The sequence below is a fragment of the Paramisgurnus dabryanus genome, chromosome 4 (genome assembly GCF_030506205.2).
Source record: "Paramisgurnus dabryanus chromosome 4, PD_genome_1.1, whole genome shotgun sequence".
NCBI classification, from domain to species: Eukaryota; Metazoa; Chordata; class Actinopteri; order Cypriniformes; family Cobitidae; genus Paramisgurnus; species Paramisgurnus dabryanus.
In genome coordinates this window covers 40,246,979-40,261,481 of record NC_133340.1, presented here as the reverse complement: position 1 = coordinate 40,261,481, position 14,503 = coordinate 40,246,979, and the positions used below count along the sequence as shown (strand labels likewise).

Genomic DNA, 14,503 nt, shown 5'->3' with positions numbered 1-14,503 from the left:
TGCTGTATTTAAACTTTGTGAGCACTGATGCTGTACTTCACTGTTGGAAACAATTTCAAATAAACCACAAAGATTCACAAGGACATCACTTTTACTTCACATCACTTTGTTTTCTTTTTGATGAATGACAGAATCTGAGAAACTGGGGAAAGTTGGCTACAAAGCATTGTGCATGTGTGTGAAGCGGCATATGTTGGAGGATGTGAGATTATTATTATTGAGGAGAAAACAAAAAGTCTTATGTTACACGTTTTCCACTTTTATTGTGAAAAACAGCCCTTGGGAAATGTACCCATGGTTTTACTATAGTGAAAGTGTAGTGACAATTTACCATAGTTTTACTATGAATACAATGATTAAACTAATAATTGTAGTAAGATTGTAAATGTGTGATTACTTTGGTTTTACTACAAATATAAGTTAGTTAGTAAATAGTTGCTGTGTAGTAAAACCATGGTTAATTATCGTAAAGGAAGAGGATGACATGACATCAGGTGTAGCAATGTTTCAACATGTGTAGAGTGCGCGTGCATTTAATTTCCTGATGCAGGTGCACGGGCAAACTCAGCGCGAGGGTTGTTTTTAATGTTACAGAAAAACGTCTACTTTGACTACTACCCGACAATCTTACATCTACGCCTTTTCTAACCAAAAGTGAATCACACGCTTGGTACAGTGTAAAGAGCTGTCGTCCCTGTTCAACTAGGCTACTCAGTGAGCGTTTTACTACAGTTGAAAAAAGCGATAACGGCATCTATTTAACCAACAGGTAAGAGAGAGTTCATTTCATTCGCTCTGATTTGAGGTTGTTGATGTCTACCGCTGAAGTCTGTGTAGAAAGTTTACAGCTGTAAGTTCCTTGATAGTTGTGCGGTAAAAAGGGAAATGAATCAGCCCGTAATCGGTGTGTTTAAGTGCGGACTCGTAACGCAGGAAAGCGCGAGGTTCAAACTGGCCTGTGAGAGTTATGCCAGAAAGATAATGTAAGTTAAATGTTGTTAGATATGCACGGCAATACTTGCCTGTCCGCTCCGCTGTTTTGGTAAAGTGAGTGCAGAGAGGTGCCCGTTTGTGCCACTTTCAATGAGATGAAAGTGTGATATGCAAAAACAACGTGGGTCATTCAGTGTTATTAGATTATTATCCGAAACCTTAAGTCTCGCGAACTTTTATTTTACTGTGCGTGATGTCAGACGCTACAATCACAACAACACCATTGAGCAAAGATGCATTCAGTATAAGAAGTGCACATTTTTGCCGTATTGCCATACATTTACTGTATATGATTGTATAAATAAACTAGTTGTACTATTTAGTCAGTGCCAATGTTGTGTAGGCTACTATGTTTTTACTATGTTTGCTTTTTTGAAACTATGCTTAGCATGAGGAATCCAACTCTTACAGCGTTAAAAAGTCAGAATGCATGAGATAGCTTTAAAATAAAGGAGTTCAAAAGTTTATACTATTAAAATGTAACTTTAGAATACAAAAATTCCTAACCAGTGAAAAATTAGATACTCTATCATAAAATCGTAAACCGTGACTGGATGACATGTGTTTATTAACATGCATTGAGAAAATAGATGCATATGACAGATACACCCCACAGTAGGATAGGCTTTTCAGAGCCATTTTCTTATATTTTTAGGATGTGACTATGTTTAGTTTCGTTTCTGACTATGACCCATCACTATATATAGTATGCTACAGTGGGAGCAGATGCCCAACATGAAAGGAGAACTGTGCACCATGTCCTTGGATTTATTTCCTTATTTTCTATTCTTCCCTTCCTGACTCATTTAATCGATAATGATTCTCCCCAGGGGTTGTCACCCAGATTGCACAATGATAAACAAGGTTCACGCCTGAAAACACAAACTAGAGAGAAAGAACCTACAGGACTGATGTAATTTTAATAGGCATATCAACATACTCAGACATGCAAAACTCATTGCTATTCAGGCATGAACTAAGTAGAAAATTTTTTACTCTGTTGTTTCTCAACTGTTTTGGGCAAACATGATTATATTACTACAGATACATTGTAAGGTTATATATTTAAAGGTGCAGTAAAGCACAAAAAACAATTATGTACATAATATAAAGATTCATAGTATCTTGTCATGTTAGTGTCTTGGAAAAAACTACATTCATTAGAAGGCCTCTTATGGAGGCCATCGTGTTGAGATCACATGATGCCAGCTGACTACTGCTCACTTGCTTTGGTTACATCCTTATGATTGAATTTGGTTTGGAGACTTGTTATAAGTTTCATATTAAATTAATAATTGTAAGCAAATACACCTGCAAATTTAGTTACCTCTTTTCTGGTCAAAATATCTGTGCCACAATCACTTAGATACACTAAGATTCAGGTTTTGGAAGTGCCTGTATAGAAATAGTTATCAAAATCCATGCATTTTGACATATGCTTTTCCATAAATTGTCCCTCCATCCTGTGATCTCCTCTGTCGGGATGTGTTGATTTTTCTTTCTGTGTCTCTTTGAAAAGAGACATTAATAAGTCATAGCAGATGAATAATGGATTGAAGTGAATTCAGTTCTAGCTAAAGATGGACTGCTGGATTATTACATAATTTCATCACATCTCTTTGTAAAAAAAGCTCTGAAACATTTGAAGTCCACACAGCATTGTGAAACATAAATTAAAAATGTATATTGTATCACAGACATGAATAGGAACAGGAATCATAAGGAATTTAATTATTCTGGTTACAATTATGATTCATATATTCCAGTCCCTTAAAGGAATAGCTGACCCTAAAATAAAAATTCTCTCATCATTTACTCACCCTCGTGCCATCCCAGATGCATACGACTTATGACAAACTATTAATATAAAATATTAAAATGTTGTCATGTCATCAACTTATAAGGTGCTCAAAATTGCAATGCCCCCAAAAGCACATGCATCCATCATTAAAGTATCCAAATGACTCTCGTAATGTTAAAGGGGTCATGCCACAAGACTTTTTTAAGATTTCAAATAAATCTTTGGTGACCCCAGAGCACAAATGTGAAGTTTTAGCTTAAAAAAACCATAGAAATAATTTATTAAAACATGTTAAAATTGTGTGCAAAAATGTGCCGTTTTGGGTGTGTCCTTTAAAATGCAAATGAGCGGATGAAGTGCAAACACTGATCACAATGATGGTGGTTTATTGCAATTGAAACTCAATTGTGCTGTGAATTATTTTTCCTCTCTCTCTTTTTCTCTGCACTAAATGGCAGTGTTGTGATTGGATAGTGACATCATAAGCAGAGCCAAATTTCAACGACCTATTTTTTCATGTACTTGTAAAGAATGGTTTACCAAAACTAAGTTACTGGGTTGATGTTTTTTTTTACATTTTCTAGGTTGATAGAAGCACTGGGGACCCAATCATGGCACTTAAACATGGAAAAAGTCAGATTTTCATGCCATGGCCCCTTTTTTTGTTAATATATGTCTTTGAATTGTTTATTTATTAACACCAAAGTGTGCATTTCTGTGATATAAATCTGTTCATAGAAAAAGATAAATGGCCTGTGTAAAGAGGAACACACCTGCAGTCAGTAGGCCTTAATGTTGCAAAGTCGACTGATAACTGTAACTACCAGCCCTGACTGCCCTGTTTTTCTGCTGATCCATTTTCCCAGTATAGCTGTCACTAACAGTGGACAGATGTGCAGACATTATGGTTCATGGTTTTCTTTATGACAGCTCATGACTAATTTTTCCCAGCGGGCCTCGCTCTGCACCGTGTTACATACAAATGGTACCTAACTCCTGCTTCATGGTTTGGCATGAAAAGCCGTTTTAGTGCTTACCTTTAAACGTAGCGTACATGCCAATGTTTTGGTAAGCTAAGGATTTTTTTTTTTCAAAAGTTTGCCTTTTAGTCAACCAGGTTTAATTGTATTTTTATACCTCATGCACAAACCATTTGTTTGAGTGTTTTTTTTCAATAGTAGGAGACTGCAGCAGTGGATGTACTTATTCATATTCGTTCTCTCTCTGATCAATTTGGCAGACTTTAAGGTGACCTCCGCCAAAGAATGTTTGTGCAATGTCCTGCATTTTTTCAGTCATCATCAAAAAAACAAAATGAAGGTGGTTTAATGCAGCAGAGAATAGCACAACAGAACAGTACACACCCTTAAAACGAATGTGTTTAAACCACATTTTGTATCTATCTAAGGACAACATATTTAATGACACATAGGGGCGGTTTCCTGGACAGGGATTAGACTAGTCCTAGACTAAAATAAATGTAAGAGCTAGGGGTGTAACGGTACGCAAAAATCACGGTTCGGTGCGAACCCCGGTTTTGAAGCCACGGTTCGGTTCATTTTCGGTACAGTAAGGGAGAAATGCAAACATTAAACTGCAGGTTGTTTATTACTTTAAACTTTTTTTTACAATTTGTTTACACTTTTTTAAACACTTTATTAAAGTATAAAATATATATAAAATGAAAAAATAATAAATAAAATACTACTGCAAAGTTATTTTTTACATTATTTTATAACAGAAGGTAACTCTTATCTTAACCTTCTCTTAAACTTTTTCTACTAAAACCTTGAACTAACAAATTCAATTCCTGAATACATTTATGAACTATTAGCCTACATTTTTGCCACTAAAAATTTTCTGTTTTGATTTATTTTGGATTGTTTAACTCACAGAATTGAATTGGCTATGTACCATCTCTGTATAAAAATAATATTACTGCTCTATGTGTAACTGCATAGCAAGCAACATGATGATATACTTATTATACACTCATTTTGAGATTAGTGAGCTGCATACATAGCCATCTTTGATCTTTTGCACGTTTCTCCTAATCTTTGCTTGTGTCATCAATGTAAGCTGTGACTTTACTTACGAACCCCTCCGCAGCTGAGTAACAGCTGAGTAAGCCCGGGTTACAGCTTTTCTCTGTCCCGACCAGCTGATCGCATTGTGACAATGATATGATTGACGTGATATGCAGATGAAAAATCTGATCACGCATTCCTTATTCTTGCTGTCACAGAAAGCGCGTCTCATGATTGCGTAGCAACGAAAGACGTGCATCCTCTCACGCACTTTTGAAAGAACAAAGCAGCGCGTTGACACGCGTTTAACATGCGCTTTTAGATACGACACGTAAACGTTTACATCAATAATCAAACGGATATACAACTAAGTAAATAAAAATCTTTCTGCGGGCCGAATTATGTTATATGTTTGACAGAAGACTTGCGCTGAACGCGGAGACTTCCGCCACTTAATATGTTCGTGCGGAAACGCACGTATTATGTTCCGCACAGGCGCACACAAAATACTTTCGGTGCACGTGCGCACCGTGCCGAAAGCCCTGAACCGAAACGGTCCGGTTCGAATACACGAACCGTTACACCCCTAGTAAGAGCTGTCTAAACTGAAAACAACTGGCACTGACATATCTTACAAATACATGAGTGCCCTTTGTTTTGCCTTAAAATGCACACAATTAATGTTTTTAGTAAGACACATAGTTCTAACTCTTTCCCTGCTACTGTAGCATTTTTTCATGATTTTTACAAATGGCGGAGAAAGAGTTAAACTAGGTCCTGGCTCCACTTTTTATGAAAATTTACTAATTTTCCAGCTTCCCTAGAGTTAAACACTTGATTTTCACCGTTTTGGAATTCCTTTAGCTGATCTCCGGGTCTGGCGGTACCACTTTTAGCATAGCTTAGCATAATCCATTGAATCTGATTAGACTATTAGCATCGTGTACTAAGACTGACAGAAAATTAAAAGTTTAGATTTTCTAGGCAGATATGGCTAGGAACTATACTCTTATTCTGATATTATGCAGTGCCCGAAAATAGTCCCCTGCTATTGAAAGTTACTAAGGGAACTATTTTCGGCTGCTGCCTAATATCATTGCTATAAAATATTTATAAATGTTATGCACAACTAATGTATTTTTACTTTCACCAATTGCTGTTTGTCTCTTATTTACTTAAATCAGCCATTCAGCTTTCTTAATATAGCTATCGGCCATAAAAAACCCATATTGGTCGACCACTAAATACAAGTTAATATAACTAACAAACAATCTGTATTGGCTTTGGTATCAGCAGATATCAGTCCAAGTAACGCTTATCTGTGGGGAAAAATGTGTTATAATAATAATGTATATTTATATAATTATATTAAATATTATATTACACTAAAGTTATTAAATATTAATGTAAGATATTAATGTTTATATCTATATATATATTTATAAATGCCTCCACCCATCTTGTTCCCTTTTCACTTACCATATATTAAAGCAACACCAAAGAGTTTTTTTTTTACCTTAAAATAACGTTTACAAAAAAGTTTCAGTCGTTCATCCACTCGAAACAGGGTGAATGGCACTTTCACATTCGCTTTGCAGCCCTCTATCGGCCAAAACCGCACTAAAGAAGTTTCCAACCGTTGAGTCGCGGTCCTGTAGTTTGAGTGAAAACTACAAAAACTTGCTTTACGGCAGACCTACAATCCAATCAGAGCCAGCTATGTTGCAGTATTTACGACAGTGGGTAATGGACAATTACGCTTCTAACCTGTAGGGGGAGCAAAGAGCAAAAACTCTTTAGTGTTGCTTTAATAAAAAATGTCAAAAAGATATTGCCCTGGCAATTAATTTGCATGTTCAGATACACTGTGTAGTGGTCCTTTTAAATTAATTTCCCAATCCCAATTTTGTCATTTTCTGCTAAATCTCCACTTTCGTCTGAATCTGAGAATTCAATCTCAAGAATAAAATGATAATCTGAGAATCTCAAGAATAAAATGCATAATAAATATAAAATTTACACTCTTTACAGATTCATGTTTTAAAGGTCCTTTTCGCTAAGTACCTCATCCATCACATGAACACAGAGTTGAATAATTGCAGTTTTATGAATCATCATATTCAGGTTTGTGTGGGTTGTTTGTTAATTGTTTCTTGAATTGCGGCCTGAAACGCAGATAAAGGACAGATGATTAAATATGGAAGTGAGCTGTTTATACACACCAGCTCCTGTCAGCGCAGATGGAGGCTGTATGGCACACTGAAAGAGGAAAGGGATTTTCTTGGCATTAAAATCTTTCTTTTCTTGGCAGAGCTGTGCTGGTTTTGAAGGTCCAGGGGCAGAAAATTGGCTTTGCATACTCACAGATGGTGTTAAGCTACACATCCACACACTCTCAAACTGAGTTTTGAGTTTTTAATACATCGTTGAAGTTTGCACTTCCTTTCCCCCTCATCCCGCCCTTATTTCTCAGTTTTTTCCAAAAACGGTTTGTCTGCTTATATTGTCAATTACTAAAGCGTGTTTGACAGAACTATGTCAACTTATATCACAAGATTTTGACCTTTAATTGTATGTGCAATTGAAAAAATGTGGACACAGGTATTTTTCTGTGTGTGAATGTATGGAAAAGAACCAGAAGGCTAACACTCACAAACTTATAGGTTGAGTGGTCCTGAATAGATCAGTGGTAGAGCATTGCATATGTGCAAATGGGTTCAAAACCAGGGAATACATGATAAACATGTATACCTTGCAAGTCGCTTTGGATAAAAGCAATGCCAAATTGTCAGATGACAAATGCATAGTTTAGATTTCACAGTTTTCCACTGCCATTTATTATTTATTTTTGCTTATTATACATTTTGTTTTTTCCCAGCAGAGAGACGAATGAGGCTGCCACCATTATCGATCCTGAGCATTGACGTGATATACATGTTCTCCTTCTGTACTGGACACACACTATAATCAGGTACATTAACAAACAGTGAAAGAGAACTACTGTGTTTCATAGTGAACTGTTTCGTACATATCTCACATAGGTAGCTAACTTCTAATTTAGCATTTTAACTATCTTAAGTGATTGATGTAGACCTCTATGTAGGTGGCAACTCTGCATGTCACACAAATTTGACCCAGTCTGTGAAAGCCCAGCTAAAGTTATTTCTTAGTGATTTACTTATTTCTACATAAAGTCATCCTATATAATGTAAAGAACATTTAATTTAATCTTGAAATCTTTAATATTGACTGAGTAAGGTCATGTCACAAATAGACTTATTGGACAACTGATTCAATACACTACATGACACATACAAATGTGTACGCAGTGCATTATGGGATTGCTTAAATAGTGAAAGAAAGGCACTGTCCCAAATGGCACACTTTGGACTTCCGAACTTCCTCAGAGTCCACACTTTGATGACATCATGTAGTGCAGACTTTGACGCGAGTCCACGTGGGGACAGACTTGAGCGTCACGCTGGAAATAGATAGAGAAGTTGCCCACCAGTGTAAACTCCTCCCATCCGTCATCTGATTGCTTTTTTGCAAGGACTGGGTTGGTAAAGTGGACCACATCAAGAGTGCATATGGGACACTCTGCGGAGTTGTAGACTATAAGTGAGCACGTGCAATTTTAGACCACGAGACCGAAAGTCAACATGAAGTGTGCCATTTGGGACAGGATCAAAGATGCAATGCTGCCTAAGGGGTGGATCACACAAAACGCATTTCTGGAAGTGGCAGGCGCATTTTTTAAATTGTTTTCAATGGGCAGATAGCATTTTGCGCGTTGTTAATGTGTGCCGAATGGCTCGCATTTTCGCCACCTGCCGTGCCATGCAATTTGCAGGAGTGCTCTGAGCACCTGAAGTAAAAAAAAATCAACTCCGAGCGGAAATCACTCGACGACATTCACGTTTTTTCATTGTCCAATTGCATGCGGGGAGAGGCGGGCCTTTCATTGTGTTGACAGAAGTTTACAGTGGCTGGGAATAACCAGAGACTGCACTTACTCACTGTCAGAGCTAGGGATGCATCGAAATGAAAATTCTTGTCTGAAACCGAAAAAGAGGAAACCAAGGCCGAAAACGCCGAAAGAAATTATGCCAATTATTAGTACCATTGCATTTATGGCCATGACTGTGTACTAACTTGACGGATCACAACACCCACAGTTCCTATCACATTACAGTTTTTGAGGCACAGATCGGAACATTTTTGGGATCAGCAAAAAATGTGTGGGAAAAATCTAATAACAAATAAAGAGATTACAAACATTTATAAAAAGAACATAGTTGCACATTAAAGATGCAATTTGTATAATCCGTGCCACTAGAGGGCGCCAGATCAAATCAATAACAATGACGTAGATTAATGACGCTCTGAAGCAGCGTGGACTGATGGGATTTGTTGTTTTTAACTCAAACGCTGATGCCCATCAATCAGACGGGAGCGAGAAATCATGTTACACATGAGGTAAAGTAATCAAGTTTTATAAATGTTGTGTTTGATGACATCATTTTTTTTTAATTATGTAAGATTTCATGTAATGTTCAAAACGCAATTGTTAGTCATAGATGTTACAGTATTAGTCCAATACGATGGTTTGTTAACACAGCACAGAATTAAGTGTTCAGATGAACAAACTTACCTTAAAAAACGAGTGGCCCGACAGACGCTATTACTTCCGCATTTGTCCACGACACTGTTGTCATGTGGTTTTTACATCAGTAAAGGCGGTAACAAAGGGTAACATAGATATTAACGTCATTTACAGGCAACTGCACTGCCCGTGTCACTGTTTAGGGCAGCTTTTTTCTCATAATTTACAAGTAGTTGAAAACATTATAGATATTGTTAGTAATCAGCTGGACAAAATATATAACACTAGTGGTTTTTGGATATTTTACATTCTTACATCTTTAAGTAAGGTCTGAAATTAGCATAAGGTAAATCAAATTAAATGAATCATAACACTGTCTTAATTGTATAAATTAAATATTATTATTATTTTTTAGAGCTACATAATTGATTTTCCATTTGTCTTGGGTTGTTTGATTAACATTACAGACTTAGGTAGGTTAATTGAGGTTACTGTCTCTTTAAGACCAAATAAGCACAGACTGGTTTCTGACTCTAATCTATACATACACTTAAGACATAAACAAATGTTTTTATTAGAAAAAGAATACTATGGAGATCAATTTGTTTGTATGTGCCCTGTCAATAACAGAAAGATTTTATGTTCGCTTGCTTTTTGAAACGCACCTCTCCGTGTATGCACTACTACTGAGTGCACTTATTAAACTCAAGCGCAGACAAAGACGGAGGGCGAACGGCCTTGGAAAAAAAACGCAGAGCACTGATCTTTTCTGAAGTCAATAAAATAAAGGTTGTGTGGTCCACCTTGCATTTTTAATCGTTAAAAACAAGTTTTCTTAAAGCAACACTATGTAGTTTCCATGTAAAAATGACTTACAGCTCCCCCATGTGGTTGAAAAGCGCAACAGTGCCTGGTATCAGACACTCTTCTGCAGGCAGGGGGAGGGGCGGGGCTGTGTTTCCTACCCTCTACCGACACTTTTTAGAGGGTGCTTGTAGCAGCTAGGAGGCTGCTCAGGTTGCAGCAACAGTACAATTTGTCCAGTTATAAGTTGTTCTATCACTGAAATAATTTTAGAGACATTATTTAAAGGTAAAAAAAACTACATAGTGTTGCTTTAAAGGTGGCAGATTAGGAAACATCATAATCAGGTTGGCTACCTTTTGGAGCAGCCATTATTTTTGGAGCACGCTGTCTACAATATGAAACCTTTAAATGTTGCCACCACTGGCAGCCCTGCAGGTTTTAGAACAGAGCATATATCCAAAATTTAATAGTCTGCATCTCTAAAGGCCAACACAGAAATTGAGGGCAATAGAGAGTTGAATGGAAGTGAAAGAATTGAATAGAGAAAGTATGTTAGAGACACTGAGCAATGGATATTGAAGGGATGAAGAAGTTTAATTGCAAAGTCAGCACTTACTCGTCCATCTCTATGTCTTCTCTTGCTCTCTATCTTTCTTGCTGTTTTTTGCTCTCTCTCACAGGCATATTTGTTTCACTATATTAGTGACATCATCTCATACGTTTTATTGTTGTTTTACCAAGCTTATGGTATTTTCTATGGCCCAACCCTAAGATTTAACTGTAAAGAAAAACTGCAATGTATTAATTCATGTTTGGCTAATCAGTTTAATGACATATAAGTGTCTGTATGTGCATGTGCATTTCTCTCATGGCTGTAAATATGGAAAACCTGAATTGTATGTTTAGTTACACTGTGAGGCTACAACACTATTTATGATCCTTAAACGCTTAGCCTTCTAGAGACTCATAAAGGAAACGTGCGTGACTTGACTCAAGCACAGTCGAACCAGGGACAAGGGTATTTATTTGTTTATGTTTCAGAGAGAGGTATTTTAAGAATTCAATATTTCATGACATGCTTTATGATTTCGTGTAGACTCCCCAGGTCTGGAAAGGTTTAAAGCGTATTTATTTTATTTTTAGGACCTTGCTGTTTATCTCCTCTTTGATGGAAAGCAAATAATGCAGAGATCTCCTGATCTCCAGGGTCTCTGCGTGTTTAGCTCTCTTCCAAAGTGTACAGTTTATCAATACCATAAAACAAAATCAATGAAATCTTAATGCGTCTCATCAAGTGCAAATCTGTCCATGAGGAAACATAACTCTGGCAAAAACACGCTAGTACTGTTAAAGCTCCCATAACACATGCTGTTTCTGCTTATCTCATGTTAATCTTGAGTACCTATAAAGTAGTATAACATCTTTCATATCTCCGAAGAGACTTTAGTTTTATCAGATTTATAAGAGACATAGGGCTGCATAACGATTAATCGCGATTAATCGTTTGCAGAATAAAAGTTTTTGTTTACATCATATATGTGTGTGTACTGTGTATAATAATTATGCATAAATAAACACACATACATGTAGATATTTAAGGCGTATTTACATGTGTATATAAATTTTTATATTTATAAATAATTTATATTATATATAAATATTTAATCTATAAATATTTTTTTCCTTAAAATTATACATGCATGTGTGTATATTTATTTATACATAATTATTATACACAGTACACACACATATATGATGTAAACAAAAACTTTTATTCTGCAAACGATTAATCACGATTAATCGTTATGACAGATCAGCTCTAGCGAAAAAAACATAACCCTCTTGGGGAATCTCGCGGTAGTAGGACATTTACATTATATACACTTACATACCGCTTTTCAACATAAAACAGAAGTCTTACTACCGCCTGCAACTCATGACCCGGTTGGGACTTTCAACAAAATCCAACAGCAAAACACATGCAAAACTCCGCTGCTACCCAGGATAAACACACTATATCAATTGTTTCCATAAGGCTGGCTTACTTGGAGGTGTGGGTGTGCTTTTTTGGGGGAAGTGCCCATAAAAGAAATATGATACATAATGGTACCCATGGTACGTAAGATGTACCAATGTTCGTAAAAAACTTTCCGAAACTTGTTCGAACCTTGGCGAAGTGCATTTGCCACATATCCAGCTTTTTTGACACTTTGCCTATGTTTAGCCTGAGAAATCCAACTTTTAAACTGTGTTAATAAGTCAGAATGCGTGAAATACATTTAATTACATTAAATACGTTAAACTGTTTTGCTAGGTGTCAATTTTTAATGAGTGGTTTAGGGGCGTAGTTGGGGTGGAGCTTCATTGCTTTTTCAAGCCAAGTTACACACTGTTAAAGCATTCGTTGGTTTAGCTTAAAGAAAGTGTTCATGCTGCCTTAAAATTTTTAGTTAATTCAACCTAATATATTATACTAAATTTTTTAAGTTAAATTTAATTTAACGCAGCACGAAAACTTTTTTAAGTTGAATCAACATATGTATTGTTATAGTTTGTAAAATTTAAGTCATGAAAAAAGTGAATGAAAGAATGAAGCTTCGTCACAATAATAAAGTCTTATAATGAGAAAATATCCACAATAATCTTAGCTTATATTCTGTATATATGTATTTTTTAAGTTGAAAACATTGTAATTTTTTTTTTGAATGATAAAAAGAGCCTAGAAAAATGGTGTTAAAACCACATGCGGAGCGAAGGCTGAGTCAAATCCTTGGTATTTTAAGGATCCTTGAATTTTTAAGTTGACCATTAGTACGAATTCAGTAAATCAGTACTGTTCGATCTTACAGAAATTATATAATATCAAATATTATACCCCAACCCTAAGCCAAGATTTTAAAGTTTGAGGACTTGACCTAAAGTACCCGATCATCAAGCAAACAGACTCAAAACACCAAGTGAGAGCCTGGAGCCAACTAAAAAACAAAGCCTACATAACAGACTACACAGTCGGCATAGGAATATCTTCTTAATTTAGTTTGACATGTTTTTGTGAAGAAAGACAACCATATTTAGCCAACATGCTCCAGTGAAAGCCTGTTCTTCATTAACAGAGATTAATAGATAATAACAGATACCAGCTGAGAGTGAAGTGATAGTGTGGAGGAGGGATGCTGCACAAATCTGTCACAGGACAGAGATAGGGGAGATCTATATTTTTGCAGAGATGCTCACAAGTCTCTGAGCTCAAGTCCAAGTCAAGTCTCAAGTCTTTGAGCTTGAGTCCAAGTCAAGTCTCAAGTCTCGTTGTAACAAATAAAACTCTAATAACAAATAAAGAAATTACAACATTTATAGAAAGAACAAAGTTTCACATTAAGTAAGGTCTAAAATTAGCATTAGGTACAGAAATCGAAGTAAATGGATAATAACACTGTCTTTATTGTACAAATTAAATATTATTATTATTTTTAGAGCAACAGAAGTGATTTTCTGTTTGTCTTGGGTTGTTTGATTAACATAAATGACACAGACTTAAGTAGGTAAATTGAGGTTACTGTCTCTTTAAGAACAAATAAGCCCAGACTGGTTTCTGACTGGTTTCTTAAGACATAAACAAATGTTTTTATTAGAAAAGAATACTGTGAGATCATTTTGTGTGTATGTGCCCTGTCAAGAAAAGAAAGATTTTATGTTGGCTTACTTTTTGAAACACTCCTCTCTGTATGTGCACTACTGAGGGCACTTAAACGCGTGCTCACACACAGGCAGAGGGTGAATTTCAAACAGCGCTTCAGGAAGAAGATGCAGCAGTCACTTCACATAATAACGTTACATTGTTTTTCATTGCTATATTCAGCAAAAATGTATGTTAATGGACTACAGTATGACACAAAGTAGCACAACTCTGGACCTGAATGGAGCTGGACCGGACACATTTAACCGCATTGCGTACATAAATCTGCTCACTTGAGCGCCTTTTTGTGGTTAAATTGTTTAACCATTTAAACAATTGCAAGCCTTAAAAACACGTTAATGATAAACTTACCCTATTTAAATTGCATATTAATCCGCGAATCGCATGCGAGCCAAACCGATACGTCATGGGCAGGTTGTAGGTAATAGAGGGAGGGGAATAACGACGAGCTCATCAGACGTTTCCTAAAAATAAACATTGTTCACGAGTCGCGCGGCTCGAGTCCGAGTCTGAAGTCTTTGAGGACGAGTCTGAAGTCGAGTCTGAAGTCACTGTGTGTGCGACTTAAGTCG

At 36.3% G+C, this 14,503-nt stretch overlaps 1 protein-coding gene across 2 annotated transcripts in view; it reads left to right on the top strand.

The window, feature by feature from the left end:
• The first annotated feature begins 31 nt into the window (after positions 1–31).
• klhl5 (kelch-like family member 5) overlaps positions 32–14,503 on the top strand; it is a 75,008-nt gene continuing 60,536 nt past the window's right edge. Inside the window, exons 1-2 of one of the 2 annotated variants that reach the window (XM_065254562.2) lie at positions 32–769; positions 7,703–7,792. The gene's annotated coding sequence lies outside the window, so the exon portion shown is untranslated. Of the gene's footprint in view, positions 770–7,699; positions 7,793–14,503 lie in introns of both variants that reach the window. The other variant, XM_065254561.2, reaches the window with a different exon arrangement.